Raw genomic sequence first — 14,937 nt, forward strand, 5'->3', positions numbered from 1 at the left:
CCCCGCGGGCCGGCCCGCAGCCCCGGGCCCCGCGCTGCCGCTGCCGCTGCCCCTTCCCCGGCCCCGGCGGCGGCCGGACGGCGCGTGCTGCGGCGGGCGGGCCCGGCCCCGGGGCGGTGCGAGCGGCGCTCGGCCCCGGCAGGGAGGGGCCGGACCGCCCCTACGCGAGGAGCCGCCGCCGTCGCGGTCGCGGCGGGAGAGGTGACAAGCCGCCGCTGCGCGGAGCCGCCTCCGCCCGGCTGGGAGAAGCGGCTGTACCCGCGTTCCGCTCCGAGGTAAGGCAGCCGCCCGCACCGCCGCCAGCCCACCCCCGCTGCGGGGCGGCTGCGGGGCCACGGCGCGGGGACAGCCCGTGTCCTCTGGCCGCGGGCCGGGCCGCGCGGGGACGCGGCGGGTGCGCGGCGGCGGCGGGACTTCGGCTCGCCCGCGCCCCGGGCGGGAGTCGTGGCAGCGGTGCCGCCGGCCCCGGGGGAGCCTGGCGGCCGCGGCGGCCCGCGGCGCCTCCCTGCGCGGGGAGCTGCCGCCGCTGCCCGTCCCGCCGCACCTGGAGCCGCCGTTCCCCCGCTGCCGCCGCCGCCAAGGGCGCGGGAAGGCGCCCCGAGCCCCGCTCCCGTTCGGGTGCCCGCTGCCCCCGCCGCCCGCCTCCCCTTTGCTTCCCTGGGGCAGCCGCCGCGGCGTGGGACGGGGCGAGAGGCGGCGGGCGCTGCTGCCGGGCCGTCGCGTCTGGTTCAGCGGTGATTTATGGTTTTGTTAACTCAGCATTTGGCACGGCGTGCGGGCGGGGAGAGCGGCGAGCGGGAGTCATAACTTTGTGTTACTTCTGGAAGGGAAAGGGAAAGGGCCCCGTGGGGCCGTGGCCGCCCCAGCGGCTTCCTCCAAATCCTTCCTCCCCGCTCCATGCCCGCCCGCTCCATCCCTGCACCGGGGGCTCGCTGCAGGCAGCGGGGAATAGGGCTGGGCAGGTTCGTGGGGGGAACACGACGCGGGACTGCCACCCGTGAAGGTGAATCTGACAGAGGGGGAAAAAACTCAGGAATTAAATGTTTTTCTTACTCCTGGTTTTGTGTGGATACCCTATATATTTATTCCTTGTACGCACATATTTGTCTGCATATGCACAGAATATGCACATGTATTTTTTGAACTGTGAGAACGTTGCCTATAGGCTTCTGTTTCCAGATGTTTTGTTTTCTGTTTCTTTTGGGCATATTTACATTTCTGCTGGGAGGGAAACAGACAACAGTAATGTGGCTGAATATGTATTTGAGCAGTAGCAAGGAATAACTTGTGTGCCTTTAATTCAGCTGCAGAGGATATCCATGTGGGATTAATATACTTAAGTGATCGTGTCACACTGACGTATCTTGTTCAGACTTGTAGATTTTTAAAGCAGTGTGGACTTGTAGGTAGTAGCGGAAGTGTAATTAATTTTAAACATGTGACTTGGCCTAGTGCTTATGATTTTAACGTGGTATTCGTACCTCGGTAAATATGCATAGATTTAGCCATCTGTCCTCTATTTTCCCTTCGTGTGTGCACGTACCATGCTGCACAAATGAAAAAGGTACCTGCGGTAAGCTTTAGGGCCAAATACATATTTCATCTCTTCTGGGAAATGCTCTAAAGTTACTCTCAAGGACTAGTGGAAAACGTCTTTCATACAGTTTCTGAGTATATTTAAAGTTAAAAAAATAGTTGCTCCGGCATCAATTATGTCAATTTGTAGCTTGTATTTGGCACGGATACTATTTGCATTCATCGAGTACAGTTGATACTGCTGCTGGAAGGGATGTAGTTTTTCCCACTGTGGACAAGGCCCTTTTGTGCAGTGTAAACCTCATGCTTTTAGAGGATGCATGAACCTCTGGGTAGAGCCAGCCCTGTGGTTTCTCTCTCCAGTGGTAAGGTGATGGTGGGGTGCCAGCTTCAGTGGGGCTCGTTGCAGATCATAGCAACAGAACTTCTGCCACGGGCTGGAGCTCCCAGTCAGGGCATGCCAGTCCGGCACTTGCTATAGTTGCAGGCATGTGCTATGGCTTATCTGCATGGCAGTGAAATTTGGAATAGCAGTGGGCCACCCTGTGATTTGTACAGGGTGGGGGTCTGTCTGTCTGTCCATGCAAGGTAACCTGTGGGATGGTGCCTGTTTTCCTGCAGCTGAAGAGATGGCCTGTTCTGTTGTGGAATCCCTGCTGTCACCACAGGAGTGGTACCTATCTGCATTGTGCATGTAGGTGGGTGGATGATATAACACGGGTCACTTCAACATACCTTCTCCTCTGGAACTTATCTCCTCTATTATTTATGGCCCTCTCTCTGAAGAAATGGCCTGGGTTTAGTCAACAACAACTCTGCCAAGATCTCTAATCTTTGGAATTGGCATGTTTGGGATTGTGATGCTGAAATCTTCATCTGAGCATCATTTTCTTAAATTTGGCTTTTATAGAATAACAGTTGTCATAAGAAGATTAAAAATAAAGTCTACTTGCTGCTAACACTTGGTGGGTGAAATTTTCATCTCTTATACTCCAGATGCTCTGCAGTTTCTCTGCTGGTACAGTCTGTAGAATTGTACTGTGCAGTACTGAATGCTTTTTCTCCTAACCTAGGGGTTCTTAAACTGTGGTGATAACTACCATAGAAAAGTGGTACATGAATGCTGCCACCAATGCTGTGTGACTGTTTGGGGAACCTTCTCAGTCTTGCTTTTCCTTGGGTTATAAGCTTGGCTACAAGGCACTGGAAAAAGTTCTGTTAACTTTTTGTCCTGATTTATGGCAGGAAGAAAGAAAAAATGTATTAAATTGGTATTCCCATTGCTGCCTTATGGTGTTAGATTTTTTGCATCCTCTGGGTAGCTCTTGGAATCTCAGCAACACTACATGATTATTTTACTCCTTATGCTGCCAAGTAGAATTATATAGCCTAATTTATTTAGATTTGGCATGTTCTCACTGAAAGTCATTCCATGCTACGTGAATGAACGGTTTTCTTGTTTATATTGCCTTCACTCCTCACTCCCCTTTTAATAGGCCCTCACAGGTCTTACTATAGCTCTACTTGAGGGTTTCTGAATTTTGTTGAATCTGGCAATAAAAATAGAAATAAAGAACTATGAATCACATTAAACTTGTTATCAAAGAAGGTATTTTCATGCTGTCAGTTACCAGGGTAGAAATCTCACTCCTCATGGCTCCAGCCAGTCCTACAATCACATTTACTGCTCTTCTATAAATTTTTTTCTGACAGTTTATTGTTAGCTCTCTGTGGCTGAAGTACTCAGGACAGATGTGAACACACTGCCTTCATCTTTGAAGAATTACAAAGTCTCCTAATTGGCTTCCAGATCACACTGTATCTTTCTTCATAGCCCTCTATCATAATTCAGACTCTTCCATTCTACTTATTATTCCTTTCCAGATGTCTTTTAACAGTCGAATCTTTGCTGGATCACTTTTCCCCTGATGAATTTTATTTATTTTCTCAGAGGCACCTAAGAAATAAAATGACTGATGGATTATTCTTTTCCCCTCCCATTACCTTTCTTCAATATTCTCCCACGTTCATTTGCAAGTAGAGCTACTTAGAAAGTGTTCATTAAAATGTCATTGAAATGAAAGTCAAGGCAGAATGTTAATCAAAAATGCTTTTCAGTTTCAAGTCACTCATTTCTCGTGAATAAACCTTCAAAAACAAAAACAATCTCTTTCTTTTCTACTGCTGATACTTTCTTTCCCTGTGCATTTTGCTGTCTTGATCATTGTGGTTGGATTATTTGTGGTAACTGAGTTTGACACAATCGATTGGCTTAGGGCTTTAGAGAAACACAGTATCAAAACACTCAGCTGGCTTTGGAATAAAAATATATTGCTAAATCAACTACAGGTATGAGGAAAGAGTAGATCTCAAAAATCTTGAAGTGCTGAAGAACTCAGCAGTTTATCTTGCCGTGCAGCTGCATGGCACCGTGTTGGGCTCGCGCTGGGTGACTGTCAGGGCTGTTCCTCTGCAGAGCCAAGGCAGCCCTGCTGCTGCTGCCCAGGGCTGGGGCCTCAGGGAGCTGTAGGATACTGGGTAGATGTGTGAGCTCTGGGAGGATGCAGCCTGGAACATGGGGGGATGATGGTATCACGCCGTGTTCCTAGGGAAGGACACAACACACTCCGGAGTAATCGGATTTCCTAGATTGGAAGGCTTCATGGGCTGCCCATGGGGACACAGATGACTCTTTGCCCAGATAGAGCTGAGACAGCAGTGCTGTTATTGAGTAGTGTTTCAGTATGAAAGTATAATGTCAGTGTAAAGTCCAGAAATACTTCTGACCTATGACCAGCTGGGATCATGTATCTTAAAGCAACAAACCTAGGGTCTGTCTGTGGCTGCAAACTCTTGACAGGGCTTTCCTCTGTTCTCTGCTGAATTCCAGGTTTCAGTTTAACTTCAGCTATTCCTCCTTGCTTGGATGGTGCTGCAGTTGTTTGTGCTGAATGTTAAATAGGTCTGTTGTGTTTTCACACTGGCAGAATTTGAGACTGTTGCTGGCTAATTCACCTGGTGGTTTGACACTGATGTTAAAAAGTAGTGTATAGGGAATTGAGCTTAGTTGGTCTCTACAGGGGAAGGAAGAGGTGATGTGGAAGCACCTTTCTACTCCTGCCTGTTCTCCATTGCCCCTAGTTTATCTAGGAAGGACCTAAACTATATTTTTGTGGGCCCTTTTGAGGTATCCCCCCCCGGAGAGGGACAAATATTTCATGCCTGATGGTATCAAAAAGGAGGTCTGTGAGGCTGAGTTTATATCGTCCCATACCTCCTCTGAAAAGAGATAATTTGAAGTATGGGAAGGTCCATGTCCTTTCTCTAGTTTGATGTCCTTGGTCTGTTCCATTGAGCTTACTGAAGTGAGCCAATAGTTGGTTTTGTTGCTTATCTTTTTCAGGAATGGGAGATTTGGCACTAACCAGTGGTTGCTCAGGACAGTGTCTCCACCATGAGTTTCCTCAGCAGTGGTAGGACTGTTATGTTTTCAAGGAGGAAGAAGACTTCCAAGTATTTTGTAAATGATTTCAGACTGGAAGGAGCATGGTTGAATTCTCAGGTCTCAGAGAAAAAAAGACACCCTGTTTTAAGATTGGGTGATGTCTAAATGTGGTTGCCTTGAGCTGTGTAAGCTGGCTGTTGGTGGATATGGGTGAGGCACGATTTTGTTTCCTGAGAGGGCTTTCCAAGTGTGCACAAGGTTTCACAAAGGGGAGTATTTCCTTGCTGTGCAGTATGACTGTATGGATGTCGCAAGCCTTGAGCATGGAAACCCTTAGCATAGGCTTTGATTATTGAGCATTTATTGGCCATTTCTTCATTTGAGAGTTTCTGTCCTATGCCTGTGGTGAGATACTGACAGATAACATCAAGGTGATTGTTGGGTATGTCACTGGAGCAGTGTTCATGAGGAGTTGACTGTGGTTTTGATCATTGCTGATGTGTGGGCCTGAGCCCTCAGGCCCTTTCCCTGCTGCTGTTGATGAGATCTGCAAGATTTTGGAGTTTCTCAGTCCTTACTCTGCTTAGGCTTTCTCTGGTTCCTGGGAAGCTGGCCATGCTTTCACTTCCCTGAATGAGGCAATGCTCTTTGCATAACTGCAGTGGTGTTGTGATATCCATAATGTTCAACTTCTCTGTCAAGTGTCAACAATATGATCAGCTTTGCAGGTTGTTCCAGGTGTGGTCTGTGAAGGTGCCAAGAGGACTGTGAGGAATTGGCTTTTCTGAAAAAACACCAGGTGATAAGGTTTGGGAATTTCATCATGTTCAACCTTGTATCAAAGTATCTGCTGAAATTCTCAAGCTTTGTAATTCTGGGACATTCTGCTACCTTCCATTGCAAGATATTAATGCTAGCCTTCCTAAAGCTGTTTCTTTATTGTAATCTTTGAGTGAATAAATTTTAGCTTTGGATTTTCAGGTTAATGAAATCTAATAAAGATGCTTTAATATAAGCACCTTAGATTTCACATCTGCAGAACAGGTGAACAAAGCGCTTCTTGGTGTCTGCTTGTCTTGGACACTGTATTGTGAGGAGCAGGAAAAAAAGACATGGGATTTATATCTCATCTGGAGAGAGCTTTGGGTGATGCAATGTATATCATGTATTTCACTCTCAGGATTGTGTGTTGCCTGTTGGCAGTTGGAGGTAGGTCTTGCATTACTCAATTCATTCACTTAATTTCATAATGCTTTGTGCTCTTTGCTTCCTGTTCGTAGTGGAGTGCATTTCTTCTGCTACTTGCAGCTACCAGAAAGTATCTGATTTCTCTGGTTCTATCCCTCTAATTCCTTGGAAAACCCAATCCAGTTTATACCATGGCAGATGAAGTGTGCCATATCATTTGGATTGCTGGGTCTCACAAGAGAGGCATGTGATTTGTCTTGGAGGCACAAGCTGTTGAATCCTAGCAATGGTTAGACCTGGATATTATGCCTCCTATGGGAGCTGTGTTGAGTGTGGACTCAACACAGGGAAGGATGAGGGCAGGGTAATTTTCAGATTAAGGCACATTCCATCAGACGATGGTGTTGGTGGTTTCAGGCAGTAATTTTTTATTTTAAAATAACCTGTCCTCGCTGTTGTGAGTTAGAGGAAGGGAGGGAGAAGAAAAATCTGTCTGCTTCCTGAGCTGTAAAGGAGGACTTTACATTGACTAATGGTGTGGCAATAACTAAGGCCAGAGCTGGGTGGATCTCAATACTCCTCCCTCACAAAGCAGCAGAAGAGTTTGGTCATCTGAATTGTGGTGATGGCCCTGGGGCTGACAGGAGGATTACTACAGCACTGTACTTGCTTTCTGGAAAGCTTACACCATACTTCTTTACAAATTTCAAAGATGACTGAAGTGTTTTTCCTTACGTGGTACGAGCAGTTCCTAATCTGCTAGAGCTGGTCCCCACTGCTACTGAGTCCCTGTCTGCTGCTGGAAATGTACTGGGGTGGGGGAAAATGTCATTAGTGCAGAACTGTGCAGAAGGCTTTTAGGATTGAGATAATGAATTTTCTAAACAGGAAGAATAATTGAAACTGCTGTAGTTCCATTTTGCTTACTCCAGCAAGATTTTGTCAGCACATTCTTAGTTATTTGTTGATTTCTGCATAATAGACTGAAAAAGGAGCAGAATGAATGGATATCCATAAAGGTTAGATTTTTTGATTTGACTCTCCCCGCCCCCCCTTTTTTTTTTTAGCTGCCAGTATTCTTGAAGTTACATTGTCTCAAAAAGAAGTCTTCAGAGATGGCCATAATTGGAAACATCTGGATAAAATTTGGGGGTTTTTAAAGGACCCATAAAGAACTCCTATAGAAAATAAGCACTAGTAATTTCATTTTTATTGTTAGGTGGCTTGATTTTAGATACCTTTGTAAAATAGAAGTGCATTCAATATGCAGAATATCTGAGAGTACTGAAATAGAAAGGTCTGAAATTTTGTGGACATTTCTGAACAAAATGCATGGCTTTTAACATATCCCTTCTGTCAGCAATACAAAGAGGAATCAAAAGAAACAAATGCAAAACATCTGAGTAGTAGTCCCTTGTATGTGCAGCCAGTAGTAAAGGGAAAAGCAGAAGTGTTTCTAGTTCATCCAGTGTTAATTGAGCACATGGTCACAGCTTTTGTCAAGGCAGTGCTTCTAGCTCAGATGAAGTTCCATTGCCATGTCTAGGTCCAGTGAAAAGTTACTTTTATGAGTAGTTGTCTAGGTTGAGGGAGCTGGGCTCATTTGTTTGGATGAAAAAGGACACAATAGTAGCTATTACAGCTATTGGAGGATGATTATGAAAATAGTAGGACCAAACTGTGCCTTGTAGTGCCAGGTGACACCAAGGGAGAATGGCAATCAGTTGTTTCTTTGGAGATTCAGGTTGGATGTTGGAAAAATCTTGTTACTAGTACAGCAGTGCAGCACACCAGCAGAGTGTCCAGAGGAGCAAGTTCCTGCCCTCTGAGCTTCTCAGGACTCATCAAGGCAAAGCCATGCTGACCCAGTCTGCTCTTGATGATAGTTTTCTTTTGAGGCAGAAGCTGGACTAGGTAAGAAAGCCCCTTAGGTTTCTTACAATCCAGATTTCTAGGAGAATTCCCCCCACACCTTCCTTCTCAAATAAAGAATGTTTTAGACAACTTTGGACTGAGCCGACCAGCTACTGTGGGATGCTTGGTGGTAAACTTACTTTCATGTGGTACATCCAGTAATGTTTCAGTCTACTATACTTAGATCAGTATTGTTCATCTAAGCATTTATGACCTGAGAATCAGTAGAATATTTTTGTCAACAGGTTTCTTTTGTTCTTACCTGTACCTGAAGGAAGGGACAGCACTATTTGATGGTTAATGCAATCCTGCCCTAACAGGCAAACCTCTCCTTGTGGGTCTGCTGAAGATAGCTTTGGGGCGTGAGGTGGCATTACAGTTGCCAAAAGGGCAGGTGATCTGCAGTGAAATTTAGTTTCAAATCTTAAGTTTATAAGACTATACACCCCACAGCAAGATACCTGTACTTTCCCCCTGCTTTCCCCTTTCCTTAGTAGTACTACCTTTAGGTAATCCAAAGGTAGCGGACTGGATATGTTCTAGTTGTATAGTGGCTCTACTAATATGTGTTAGTGGTTTTATTTATCCTTATTAGAGCCGATATGAGGGGGAACAGCCAAATGAATGGTTTTGTCAATTTATAACACTTTTTTCTTTTGAGAGAGAGAGGGGGGAAGGGGAGAGTTGGAGAAAAACACAGAATGGATGAAGTAGCTATGTTAGAAAGCTGGATGCTATCCCTTTATAGGCATTTCCCTACAAATAAACTCTCCTTTCCATCTCTGGGTCTCTGGTGAATGAAGTCCTGTATGCATTTTGAAATTTGAAGAATTTTTTTCTGTAATTTGTTTCATTTTTCTGGTGGTGGGATTAAATATTGACATGTGCTACTTGAAACATGCTGTTTTCAGAGGTCATGCTGTTGGATGCCATTTTATCCCACACAGTACTTCTGCTAGAGGACCTTGTTTCTTGCCCTGCATTACTCATACTTGTTTGCTTATTTTTTTCTATGTGAAAACAATTCTTGTTTCTCTTTGTGTTTACAGCTACTTATTTCTTCGTTTCTGTTACATGACATTTGGGAAAACTGAAGGTTCATGTTCATGTATATAGTATTTTGTGGCAGAGTAATTAGGCAAAGATCCACATGTAATGTTTAAAAGCATTATGCAACAAAGTGTTCCTGACACTTCACAGTCATCAGAAAACAAGCTGAAACAAAGCAACCTCTTTTGAGGTGCAAATGGAAATTTGGTGCAAAACTCATGACTGAATGCATCTAAGTCTAATGTTTAAAGAAAAGCTTGTCTAAGTGAGCACAAACTCATAGACTTCACAAAACAGAGCTGCCTGTTAACCAAAAGACTAGTTGCTTGCCAACAGTTCACTTGGCATAGCTTTCTCCTACCTGTCATCCATACTTCACAGAAAGAAATAAAACCCTGCACTTACGGATTCCAGGCCCTCTCTTCTTGCCAAGGTAATGCTTTTTTAGTTATATAGAGTCCTCTGCGCTTACATGTGTGGGTTATTAATTGCTGCAAAGGGATGAAGGATTGAAAGCTGCTCTTACTGATTTTGAAAAACAAAAATTATCCAATTGGCTTTCATTTTCTGTGTAGTTTCCTGCAGCCTATTTTCTCTGCTTACAGTGGAGATTGCTTGCTGATTTTGCTGCATGCCCCTGAGCATCTACCCTACAGACTCAGGCAGTTAGGAGGCAGCTTGTAGAAAATGGGAGGCAGCATCACCTCCTAAATTAGGTTGTTTTACACCTGTATTGCAGTAGTGTGCAAAAACAATAGCGTAATTTTAATGAATTAGAAAGAGCAAGTTGAATTATTTTTGTGCTAATTGAAGATGGGAAAATTCAAAATGTAGCTTAGTTTCAGCAGCATTTTTTCCCTTTGGGTTCAAAATGGATTAATAAAATAGAACTTTTGATTTAAAGGATAATTAGAGAGTTCTCATTGCATCACTCATTTAAAGATGCATTATTTGGAGCCATTGCTTGAGTTATATGTATGATTTCAAATATATTTGAGGCTGATAACTGAATCTTCATAGATTTAAAAAATACTCTGTTTGCATGTAGAAAACTTATTTGGAATACATCTCTCATATAGTTACATGAAGTGCTAATTTTAGTAATTTACGAGCTTCTTGGAAGAAAACTCTTGCTCCAATATGTTGGAAATCCCCAAGATAAGGAGCAGAAGTTTAGGATATGCATTCTCCACTACATTCCTTGAAACACGAGGGTTTTCCTGTGCCCACGTGACTTTGTGGCTGAGGTTAGTAGGTTTTATGAAAAGGTGATTTATCAAATGGTTTCCTCCTGTTGTGGCTTTGAATAGGAACTACTCCAAATCTGAGGCCAGAACAATGGGTATGGAGGAAATTAGTCATGGAGGGGTCTGAGGAGGAAGGAGCACGTTTTTATCAGCGATGGAAGAACTTCCCAGTACATGGGGGTCTCACTAAAGATGATTTATGCATCAGTGGGTAGGGCTGGATTACACTTTTGCATTGTTTCCAGCTGAGTATTAAAAACCTAAAGGTACAACACTTGCTTTCTTCTTCATTTGACACATTTGGGAAGTATTCTTTCTAACCACGTGGGTTTGCAATACATTTTTATGAAGGCTTAAGCATTTGGTGTTTATTTCAGCTGAAGTCAAGGAGGCTTCCATCAGGTAAGTCCCTGGCCCTGGCATGTGTTGTACAAATGAGGGGGACATGAAGTCAGTTAGCAGAGAGGGATTTATCTTGAATTTATGATACATGTTTCTGGCTTAAATGGTGCTTGTACTTTTACACTGTGATTCCTTGTGATTCATAAAACATATTCTGGACAGGGTTCAGCAGCTGATGATAAAGGGTTTCTGTTTTGTATATAACCTTTTTACATTCTGCTGGAAGATTTGGGAAGATCTGTTCTGATAGGAATATTTCTGAGGAAATGGTTGCATTTTTGGATGGGTACAGGTATCTAAATATATGGCATCTAAAATGGCACTAGACAATTTTATATCTGGGACATCTGTGTGAGGATGGCAAATATAAGACATACCAGTAACCCAGTCCTTCCAGTGATGGCCACTGAAGGCCAACAGAAATTCCCTAGGCCGTCTAGGAGAAACTAGATGTCTGGGTTTGGATTATTAAAATTTCAGTTTTAATACTTCTATGATTTGGTGTTTCAGATGAGCAAACTGAAAACTGCTTTATATTCAGCTGTCATGAAGAAAAACAGAATCACTTTCCTGAAAAAACTTTTGCATAAGTCAGTGTTCTAAGAGTAAGGCAGTGTAGGTGGTTTGCCAATTTATTTTTCTGAGCTTATTATTTTGCCAGTTTATAGTATCTGCCTTATAGAGTCAGCAAGATAATGGTTATTTTACCAACCTTCCCTCTCCCCAAAAATGTCCTCTCCAAAACAAAAAAGGAAATCAAGAGGAGAATCCCGGTTCGACTCCTCTTAGGTTGATTTGGTGTCCATCAGTTGTTCAGAGGAGGAAAGCGTGAGTGAGTGCAAAGATTGCTGTTCAGTCAGGGGAAAAAAAAACCCTGGAACATGTTCAGCATAGCTTAGAGAACCAGCTTATGTAGCTTATATAGCAACATAGCTGGAACATGCTTATGGCAAGCTGAGGATTTACACCAAAGCTGTAACTGTGCATTGTCAAAATACAGGCGTCCTTTAGCTCTATGCTAATGTCTTTAGTTATTTGAACTGATCTTGAAAATCTAGAGTGCTGTCCAGTGTATGTAACTGAAATATCTAAACATTTATGTTCCTAATAAGGCTTCTTCTGTAGTAAGATTTCATCTCCTACATGTTTAATGAAGGACATGCTAGAAGAAGCCTAAGGGTGACCATCTCAGGTAACCAATACAGAAACACAGATGCTTTTAGGGTATGATGGAATCTCTTAGAATAGCTACTTTGGGATAGGATGAATCACAGCCCACAAATGCCTATTTCTCTTCAGTGACTATAAAGAGAGAGGGGGAGTAGAGTGACTCAGTGAAATGTGGTTGTTTATATTTGGTCAAATGTATTTCTAGCTAAGTGCATAAGGCTACAATCCTGAGGCAGCTCAGCTCTCCATGGCACCTGGTGTATGTGTCTCAAACACACAGCTACAAAAGCCTGAGTGGACTGGATGTGAACTGCAGTTCCTCTCTGGCTGGTGGCTTCATCACCCTTCCCAGCTGGAACCACCCTCTAAAGGAATTGTGCACATGTACTTAGTTTTCATCCTGATGGGGAATTGGTGTCATCCTAAAATAAAGTCAGGATGCAGACTGGATGTGTGCCTGAACCCATGTGTTTGGATCTCACAATTTAGACATGGCTTAAACTCCTTGTGCAAGCAGCGGAAGGAGAAGGGAGCATTTGGAAAGCCTCCAGGAGCCACCTTAATTTTGGTAAGATTGATTCCTAACATGTAACTTGAATATGTGCTTGCTTCTGTGGAGTGTTTCCATTTTATATTTCTCTCAGCATATATATGATAAAAATTGTTTTCCTTTCTGTGCACAATCTCCAGTTTTCCTAGGTTAGGGAGATGTTGGGATGTCTGGGAGGTAGGAAATTAAAACAGTTGAAAAGCCAGACTTAAAGTTCTTGTGATTAAGCCTATTTTTAAAACAAAAATTAGACCCATTCTTTCAGAACCTGTTCCCAGTTAGTAACTTGAAATTTTGATATTACTGTCTAAATTTTTATCTTATAATGATTTCCACCATCCCTTCAGCCCCAATATAGATATTGAGGTGTTTTGCGAAAGCTGGCAACAGTGGTATTATGCATGAGTGCCTAGTTTTAAAATCTTGGCAGCTGCTTTGACTTTTCTTTATGCTGTCATTCAGACCATAGCTACCAAAGCTGAATTTTGCTTGTAGTAACAGTTGTGGGAAGTTACTAAGGGAAGAGTCTATTACTGACACAGGAAATGGCTTTACAGTTCTTTTTGTCTTTACCAAACTTACCAAAACGTCACTGTTGCCATAGGTCATCTAGACACAGCTCAAAATCATCAACCTGCTGCAACTGAGTATCACATAAATTGCTTGGTGACTTCGGTGCTAGTGTTACATATGTTCCATCCTTCTTGCAAAACTCCCTTTAAATTGACAAGTTTTGTTGCTTCTGGAATTAGACCTAATTGCTGTGATTCAAGAGTAAGGAAGGAAAAATAACTGTGTGGGTTCTGCATTTTTCAGTTCTCCTCCTCTTTATTACTTCCAAAATAGTTCACTTTTCTCCAAAAGTTGTATCAAGACCATTCAGAAAATTGTGTGTAATAGTCACTGATAGAAGCATTTTTCTCTTGATTCATTAATTACAGGAGCATATCAGGCAGAGCAGATGGCATTTTTTGAGTTGGGAATTTACCTTTGTTATTCTTTGTTGAGTTTGACATGTGAATTTCTCAGCTTCTCTAAGATGATATTGTTTTGCAATTAAATACGTAATATGGTTGTATAAATCAGACTGAAAATTGAATTTCTGGCCTTTTTCTTTGTAACTGATGTGAAAAATGAATGGGTACATGGGCACATCTCCATTTGAGAACTACTCACTCCTCAACGTACAGAGCAATTATTTTTAATTTATATTTTTTTTGCATGAATGAAGTCATGCCTTACTCTGGTACTACTCAAGTGCCAGTTCTGAGAAAGAACAGAAATTTTCTCTTGAGTTTTTTGATGGGTCTTAGCTAAAGGGTTCACAAATGGGATATGATGTATTTTCAGCATGCCCCATTGGATTGAGGGTCTTCTGATCCTCTGTCATGGGAGAATCTATAATACAATAACCAACATGAGGATCTGGGTGGGTGTGTGGCTTTAGCTTTGTGTTTGTGATGCAGGAGTCCTAGGAATGCTGTCTGGAAGCCCCCCAGCCCCATCTGACTGCAGTTAGAGCTCTGCAGTGGCTGAAGGCAGCGTGTGCACTGTGAAGCACAGAAATTGGGTTGTGCAGGCAGTGCTGAGCCCGTGCCTTTTTAGGAGTTGTGTTAGTAGTGACTTGCCTTGGGTTTGTGGCAGGGAAGGGTTGAGGGAGCTTGCAAGTTGGAGCGAACCAATGGGCCACAGAAGCTCTCAGTGGGGGCTGTGGTATGGATGTGCCTGGGTCTGTGGAGAGGGCAGCCAGCTCCTGCTGACGGGGGCTGCTTGTGCTGCTCACTCGGCCTCGTCTGGCAGGGGCACCACCTTCCTCTGTGCTCGACTAGACCAGCCAGACTCTGGCTCCTGCAGCTATTGCTCCCTTTCCCTCTCATCACTCTCTCCCTCTTCTGCCCAGCCTCGCGGTGTGTTTTGGCCCACCTGCCCTTTCTGACGGTCTTCTCGCACACGTCCGTGGGGCACCAGCCGAAGGGTCACGGGAGCAACAGGCGAGGTTGTCTTCCTGCTGTCAGCTCCAATGTCTGGTCTCTGGCAGATGGGAGCAGCAGTTACAGGGGAAATCCTGCTAATCTCCTGTAACTTGAGCCCATTACATGCTCAGTCGCACTGTGGGGCTGGTGCCTTTCCAGCCACATATGGACGGATGGCTGAAGGAATCAGACGCGCACTGCAGAACACTTTCCGAGATTTGCACTGTGGGGATCAGAAACAAAAATTAAAAAGATGCTGTGAGTCAGCTGAACATTAGCAGGTTTTAAAGCTTTGTTAAATAGGAAAATATTTTCATATGCATAGCAAAACATATAAAAACCCCTCCATAAAAAAAAAAAACCACCCTGAAAAACAACATCAAAAAAGCACTTTGTTAAATTTCAAGGCTGCCCCAACATGGGCAGAGGAGCCAGAGTTCCCCGGTGAGTTACAAGGATGGC

The 14,937-nt window shown here is 43.8% G+C and overlaps 1 protein-coding gene across 2 annotated transcripts in view; it reads left to right on the top strand.

The window, feature by feature from the left end:
* The first annotated feature begins 264 nt into the window (after window positions 1–264).
* Window positions 265–14,937, top strand: part of MBNL2 (muscleblind like splicing regulator 2) — a 106,812-nt gene continuing 92,139 nt past the window's right edge. Inside the window, exon 1 of one of the 2 annotated variants that reach the window (XM_054272222.1) lies at window positions 265–275. The gene's annotated coding sequence lies outside the window, so the exon portion shown is untranslated. Of the gene's footprint in view, window positions 276–12,197; window positions 12,521–14,937 lie in introns of those variants that run through there. The other variant, XM_054272221.1, reaches the window with a different exon arrangement.

This window comes from Melozone crissalis, unplaced genomic scaffold, assembly GCF_028551555.1.
Source record: "Melozone crissalis strain CALT ecotype California unplaced genomic scaffold, PUWL_Pcris_2 ptg000013l_1, whole genome shotgun sequence".
NCBI classification, from domain to species: domain Eukaryota; kingdom Metazoa; phylum Chordata; class Aves; order Passeriformes; family Passerellidae; genus Melozone; species Melozone crissalis.